We start from the raw sequence: 8,174 nt of genomic DNA, 5'->3' as shown, positions 1-8,174 counted from the left end.
GCCTTATTTGCAAATGTGGAGAGGGGTGTCGGTATCTTTTTGCAAAATTGCCATAGTTTCCTTCCTATCCGTCGGATATAAATTGGAGGACCTATATTGCAGGATGGCAGGCACACCATCATCACCAACTCTGTTTTTATCTCTACTACTATAAAAGACTCAGTTGGTGATGACGGTGTGTCTGCCATCCGTCATTTCTGACCATCAGATCTGCATCTAACGACTATGATGTAAGTTGTAGCTTTTTGCAACAAGACCCCACTTCTCTGCTCCAATTTGCAGAAACCCCTTAGTATATTGAAACCAACCACATCCCTCCCCCACCTCATCAAAACAGCCACAAGGAATATATTTTGAGTGAAACCTAATACGAGTATATTTTTAGTGATATATACACCAAACTAGAGTGTTTTTCTTTCAAGTTTGTGAACATGTATTATTATATTTTGGATCCGTTGCAATGCACGGGCACATTGCTAGTAAGAGTAGAGAAAAGGATGAACGAGGGAAGGCCTTATTTGCAAACGTGGAGAGGGGTGTGGGTATCTTTTTGCAAAATTGCCATAGTTTCCTTCCTATCCGTTAGATATAAATCTGACGGCCTATATTGCAGGATGGCACGCAAACCATCATCACCAACTCTGTTTTCTACTCCCTCCATTCCTAAATATTTGTCTTTTTAGAGATTTCAACAAGTGACTACATACAGAGCAAAATGAGTGAATCTACACTCTAAAATATGTTTACATACACATCCGTATGTAGTAGTCCATTTGAAATCTGAAAAGGACAAATATTTAGGAACAGAGGATGGACTTGTTTCTTTTTAACTTTCTGTACGAAGCTGTAGCCACCCTGCAAGTCACGTGTACAATGTACATGCAATTAACTTTTTATAGAGGGAGAATCATACACGCAATTAACTCAAATGGATTGGATGTGACTCTATTATTTCCAGCATAAGAGCATCTCCAATGGCAGCCGACAAATTTCCTCCCGCTTCCTTCCGCGGAGGACGACATCAAACGCCAGCGGCATACATTTTCACAACTCTAACCAACCAGATGAAATTCGTGCAAACACGGACTGTTTTCATATAAGCATGCAGGATTTCGTATAAAAAAGCCGGTTCTACATATAAACATGATGGATTTCATTACATTTACATGAACTAAGCGGTGCTAATCCGGCTCTCTTGGTATAATTAATACTCCCTATGTCCAGAAATACTTGTCCTAGAAATGCATGTATCTAGACTTACTTTAGTTATAGATACACCCAATTTAGAACAAATATTTCCCGCCAGCCGGAGAGGGAGTACCTAATCTAAATGGCCACCCGCGGATCCCTTTGTCTTCCTCATGTCTTGCAGACACTTGCGGGGTCGACGAAGGTCCTCGGAAGAGACGAAGCAGCAAAGAAACCACCTGAATGCGCGGTTGTCGCCTCGGCGGTAGCCTTCATGGGACCCAAGTGGCGGCGGCCTCCCGTGTTCTACTTCTCCTCGATGATGGCAGCGGACACGGAGAAGCTGGCCATCGACTCGTCGCTCTCCACGCACCCGGCTTCTGTCTCTGCCTGCATGGCGTTGCCGCAGGCATGGGAGGCGTGCCCACAGACACGGGAGGCGAGGCCACCACAGACACTGGTGGCGCGGTACGACGCGGCAGCGACGACGCACGTACCGGCGTACTCGTTGCCGTACCGACGTGGAGCAACTCTCCACTCCTCATCGAGTTGAACTGGAGCGGCGAGTTGCTGAACCACGCGCCGGATTGGGGCGGCAACTGGCTCCGTCGGGCCAAGCGAGGTTAATGAAGCACCGAGCGGCCTCACCCGTATTCGAAGGGCTCGGCGGGCCACCCAGCCGGGTAGTATGCCAGAGAACGGCTCCTCGGAAGCCATCAGAAGAGTGGAGAAAATGGTGAAGGAGGAGATGGGGGAGCGGCGGAGGGGTGCGATTCTTGCCCGCTGTCCGTCTGGCCTCGTTTAAATAGAGGGCGGAGGTAGGAGCTTGGCCGGCGTCTGGCCTCGTTTAAACTAAGGGCGGACGGGAGGAGCTCGGCCGTGTAACATCCCAAAATTCTAAATTTTGGAATGTTATAATAAATAGATAGTTTTGATTGTTTGCTTGATTGTAATGAGTGAAATTGAGTGAAATTCCAAACTTTTTGAAAGTTAAATGAGAGGGAATAAAAGGACTTTCCCAAACTTTCATTTTGCTTTTATGATCTCCTTGAATTCAAACTCGTTTCATCACAAAACCCTGGAGAGAAGATGACATGACTTCTTCCATTTAAATAAATGAAAAGGGTTTTGAAAAGATTTGAAGTTCATTCGGAAATATTTCCAATTCAGAAACTTTATGCAACTCAATGATTTTCACGAGTGAAGATAAAATGACTTCTTCAAAAACATATGAAATATGAGTTGGGAGTTTCGAAGAATTAAATTCAAAATCCCATTGAAATTATTTTAAATTTTGAGTTATTTGGTTTTATTCAAATTATTTTTCTCCAAAAATAAAATATATGGAAATTAGGGTAAAATGATTCCCTACAATAGAAAATTGGAGAGAAATAAATTTGAAATCATTTTGGTATTTTTAAAATGATTTTTATTGGATCTTTATTAGAGCAGTAGCACTGTTTGCCTTATTTGAATTTTTATGGATTTTATTTGAAGCTAGGATAATGTCCATGTTGTAGAAAATGTTTTTCTGAATTTTTTTTATATATTATGTGCCTATAGTTTATTTTATTTTATTTGTGTTTATTCATATTTTTTTGTGTGTAAAAAAAGATCTTCGCCGAACTGGGTCGGCCCAGCCAACCGGGCCGAGCCAGCCCAGCGCCCCGCCGCCTCCCTCCCCGAGCGGGACTCCGCTCGGAGTCCGCCGCCGTGACCGCTGCCGACTCCGCCGCCTTGCCCCCTCCTCCACGCCTCTCGAGGCTCCCCTCCTCCTTAAATAGTGCCGCCTTGGTCCGCCCTCTCTCTCCCGCAGCTGCCGCTTGCCCTCTGCATCTCGCGCCGCCACCGCACAGCGCCGTCGCCGCCGCCGCTGCTCGCGCCGCTGCCTGTCGCCGTAGCCGCGCCCGCGCCGCACCCCTCCCCTGCCTCGCCGCACACTCGCCTCCGCGCCGTGCCGCTCGCTCGCCGGAACCGCGCGCCATCTCGCCAGAAGAGCCGCCGGAAAACCGTCGCCACTGGTTTTCCGCCGAAGACCACCGAACCGCCGAGGACCGGTATAAAACCGAACCCTAGATCGGTTATTTTTGGTTTTCTCGGTTTTTCTTTAAAACACGGTTTTCTTTTTGGTCTAGTTATTTAACGAACGTTCGTCGTTTAGACTTCTGGAGCGAACGGTTTTCGTTCGTTAGGTTCTGTTAGCGAGCGTTCGCTCGATAAGTTTTTCTTTTTCTTTTAATTTTCAGCCAGGGACCCATCCGTGAATATTTTATTTACAGAATAGTCCCTGTTTTTCAAACCTTCTCTACTTTTTACTCGTTTGTCCAAATCCAACGAAACCTACGCCCACTTCTTCATTATTATCCCCTCTATCCAGATAAACAACTTAAACATATTTTTGAAAGTTTTAAAATTTGAATTCAAACAGATTTGTATTTGAACTTCCTTTGATCGTAACTTGAGTTTTATAACTGTGTTTGAGTTGATTCTTTTTGCAAATCGAAGCTCTTGACCTAAAATTTCTGATAAGGCCAAATTCACATAATTTTGGTACTGTTAGAAATTGTTTTATGTTGCAAGAGTTATTTGCTTGGTTTTGATGTGTTCCGAACTGTCTTCTTCGTTCTTTCCGATCTCTTGAGTGATTGCTTATGTGTGGTTACTATTGCTTCTTACGATAGATTGACCGGAGTGTGACGAGTAGAGCTATCAGGAGTTATGAGTGCGAATCATCTTCATCAACCGTACAAGGCAAGTTCACACTTTGATCATACTTTTCATAGCCAGTTTTTATGCATTAGTTCCCATCCTCAAACACTGCATGATTAGGATGAGATTAACTTGTGGGTATTGGGAAGTAGATGATGAGGTAGAACCTATTGCCCTGTTTATTATCAAACCTTGGGAGTTACTGTTACGTTATGCTTACATTGCCATGCTATGCTCGTAGACGTGGATTGGGTTTGAGTGTATTCCATGACAGATGTGAGATTGTTTACTTAATGGTTCAACTTAAGGTGGCTACTTTAATACCCATCTGGGTGGATTGGTTGCGGGCACCTGGGGATAGACCAGTGCTGTCCATTTGGTTCGCCACCCAGGCTCAAAGGGATCGTGAGATATTTCATGCTAGAAACTTCCGTGTGCAGCCACAAGCCATTATGGGCTCTGGCATAATTGAGTAAGTTGTGTGAGCTCTTGAAGAGGTGGACTAGAAGATGTAGGGGAAAGTAGGTGTACCGGTCCACCAGGAGGAGTTAATGTTTCTGAAATACTGTGTCTCGGTCATCCGTTTCTCAAACACCATGTAGTGCGAGAAATCCAACGGAGGAGATCGAGTCTTGTGGGGAAAAGTGCACAAACCTCTGCAGAGTGTACAATCTAATCATGGTTAGCTGTGTCCCCGGTTATGGACATCTTGAGTATCTGGTTCTTGGATTATCATATGGATCTCATCACTCTATAATTAATTGTCGGGTTGTTAATTACTTTTAATTGGGATTGAGATGGGGATTTACCATTCTCAATGTTTTCAACCAACTTTGTAGTTAAATAAAATATATTCCTTTGCAGTAGGGAAAAATTGGCTTTTCGCAAAAACATTATAACCATAGAGCTTTTCCACCAGCCATATATGCATGTAGTAATAGCCATTATTTTAGCATTGCTCTATGGTGTGAATTTGCCAGTGCATTCAATGTACTGACCCTTTGTGGCTGTAACGTCTCATGTTGCAGGAATCTTACGACGAGTAAGTGATACGTTAGGGTTACGATTTCTACACTCAACTTTGCCGTTGGTGTTGATGGGAATCCACAAACTTGTTACTTCCGCTATTTGGATTGACGCAATAGTATTTACGTTACTTTATACATGTGATTTACCTCCGTTATAAATCCTCGAGTACTGTGTGTCAGCATACCGATCCAGGGATGACACTTAAGCACAGAGACATGACCGTCTGAGGTCGGGTCGCTACAGGCCGGTGTTGCGTTTAATTCCGGCCCGCTCATGAACGGACGTGTGGCCGGAGTAGGTTTCTCGTATTGCATGCGGGTTTAACGGAGGGGTTTGACAGAGGCGAGGAGGTGTGTTCAGCCGGCGTGCAGCGGGCGGCGCAGTACTATTCGATTTGACAGCGGGCTGCGCAGTTCCTGATACGGCTTTAATGCAGACGAGGGAGGGGTAGTGGTTCCCGAAATGTTGAACGGCCAATGATGCATCCTCCTTCAATTAGCATCTTGCATGCATGAGGGAAGTAATGGGAGGAGGACCGGGAAAAGAGGCTGCACGATGTGAATGCAACGCAGTTTGTGATACGTCTCCAACGTATCTATAATTTTTGATTGTTCCATGCTATTATATTATCTGTTTTGGATGTTTAATGGGCTTTATTATACACTTTTATATTATTTTTGGGACTAACCTACTAACCCAAGGCCCAGTGCAAATTGCTATTTTTTGCCTATTTCAGTGTTTCGCAGAAAAGGAATATCAAACGGAGTCCAAACGGAATGAAGCCTTCGGGAGAGTTATTTTTGGAACAAACGTGATCCAGGGGACTTGGAGTGGACGTGTAGCGACCCGACCTCAGACGGTCAAGTCTCTGTGTTTCTGTGCCATCCCTGGATCAGTATGCTGGCACACACAGTACATCAATGTATATATCAAAGTGCAATCACATGTATAAATAATGTAAAACTGATATATACAGTCACAGCGGAAACAAATATTCGGGTGTGGAGTCCCATCAACGCCATCGGCAGGTTGAGTGTAGACGGTAACCCTGTACCGTACTCTTACTCGTTGGAAGAAAGTATCTGCAACATGATACGTTGCAGCCGTGTAGGTCAGTACATTGAATGTACCGGCAAGATCACAACATGAGAAAACACATGATAAAACTATACTATATGCAATATGGCTTTGTGGCTCTGTGTCTGAGTTTTGTTTTGCATAAAAGCTGGTTTTATTTTCCCTACATCAAAGAAATTCAGGAGTCTATACTACGGAGTTTCCTATCATGACATGGTTCCGCCAACCGATGTCTCATGGCCCAAATCATCATAAGTTGCCCACAATTATGTTATCAGTCCGGTGTTGAGAGTTCCGAGATAGATCCAAGTCCAGAGGCTCAAATTGTCCGTAACCGGGGACACGGCTAATCGATTAGGTTTAAACCCTCTGCAGAGGTTTGTACACTTTACCCGCAAGATTCGATCCCTCTTTTTACGTTCTCGCACTTCAGGGTGTTTGAGAACAAGATGACCGAAACATGGTCTTCCAAAGAGTTCCTCTGACCACTGTCTGGTGCTCATCCAATCCTACCGTAGTTCTACATCTGCTAGCACCGTCCCAGCCAGAATCACAACTAAGGTCAACCAAGCCAGAGCCCATAGTGACTTGCGGTTGCACAGGTAAGCTTCCGGGCATGAAGTATTCTTCCGTCTCTTTGAGTCTGGGTGAAGCTTTCCGCAAGATGTCATGGCGCTTCTCCATGCATCCCGGCCATCCACTGGTTTCTCCAGGGTGCCCGTCAACCGTCCTTCACCCAGTAGTGTGTATTGAATTCTTGTCTCGAGTCTTGAAGTCTTGAGGCCTTGAAGATGCAGTCCTCGCATATGCCATCATGGAGTTGTCGTCATTGACGTAGAGTCCTCCTTCTTCACACCACTCTCATGCACTCATACCAAACCCCGTCTACTATAGCGTAGCATTAAAATAAATAACGTCCCGGTCTTGGTAACAGGGTGATGGGTTCCTACCTCATGCATACTACTCAAATACAAGAATTCCATATCACTACTGGAGGGATTGTTGCAAAGATGACACTAAATGCAATAAAACATAGGTATGAAAAACATGGTCAAAGTGAACTTGCCTGGTATTACTTGATGAAGATAACAACACTCTTAGAATAATGACTTAGTAGAACTATTCGTCACTCCGTTGAAAATCTATATAGTCAAACATAGCTTTCATATAAGCAAACATACTAGCAAGCAATTCTAACACTCATATTAAAACCAACAAATAAAATGCAAATCAACAAGGGACACCAAATAAAAACAAAGGAAAACTACACAACAAAACTACTAAAGAAAACTCTAAGACATAACACAAAACAGTTTTGTCCTAAGTAAAAACTTAACAACAATTAAAACACTAAACTAATAAATTAACAGAAAATACAAAGTAAAACAACTAATTTAACAGAAGGTATTTTTCATAAAATTTTATTTGCACAAAGAAACAAATAAAAAGCTTTTATGAAACACTAACTATGACCTAAACAAGTTTTCCTAAAAACTAAGTAAAATAAATTTTTAAAACAAAAACAAAATATTCTTTTGTTGACTAACAGAAACTAAACTAAAATTTTCAAGAGTGACAAAAATAAATAATTTAAAACTAATAAAAGCAATAAAGAAAAGACTTAAAACAAAACTATAACTAAAACAGTACTGTTTTGCTAAACACCTAATTTCAAATAAACTAAAAATAAATAACTATATGCCACTGGATAAACAAAACAATAACAAGGCAGTAGCGAAAAGAATCAATCAAAAATATTTTATAAAACTCAAGTTATGGCCAAATTACTAATTTGAACAAATTTCATCAAATTCAATTTTAAACTACTCAAATTTGAAATCCAATTGCAGAAACATAAACTTTAACAAATTTGTGACACAATGCAAAAAGAACCACTCAATTTGGATATGTATACTACTAGATATGAATTTTCTAAGATCGCTACTTTTCTGGAAAAAAAGAATTACGGGATTTTTTTGATCTCACCGGAGTAGTCGCCGGAGTTGGGGAAGAAGATCGAATCCGAGGTTGTAGGGGCTCCTAGAGGAAGGAGAGCACGGGAAGGTGCAGAGGAGATCTCAGCGAACTCAAGGGAGGCCGAGGAAGTACCAACCCCGCCTCGGGCGGCCATGGAGAAGCCGCCGGAGTTTATGAACTCCGATGAGTAATTA

The sequence above is a fragment of the Aegilops tauschii genome, chromosome 4 (assembly GCF_002575655.3).
Source record: "Aegilops tauschii subsp. strangulata cultivar AL8/78 chromosome 4, Aet v6.0, whole genome shotgun sequence".
Taxonomy (NCBI): Eukaryota; Viridiplantae; Streptophyta; class Magnoliopsida; order Poales; family Poaceae; genus Aegilops; species Aegilops tauschii.
This window is presented reverse-complemented; position numbering follows the sequence as displayed.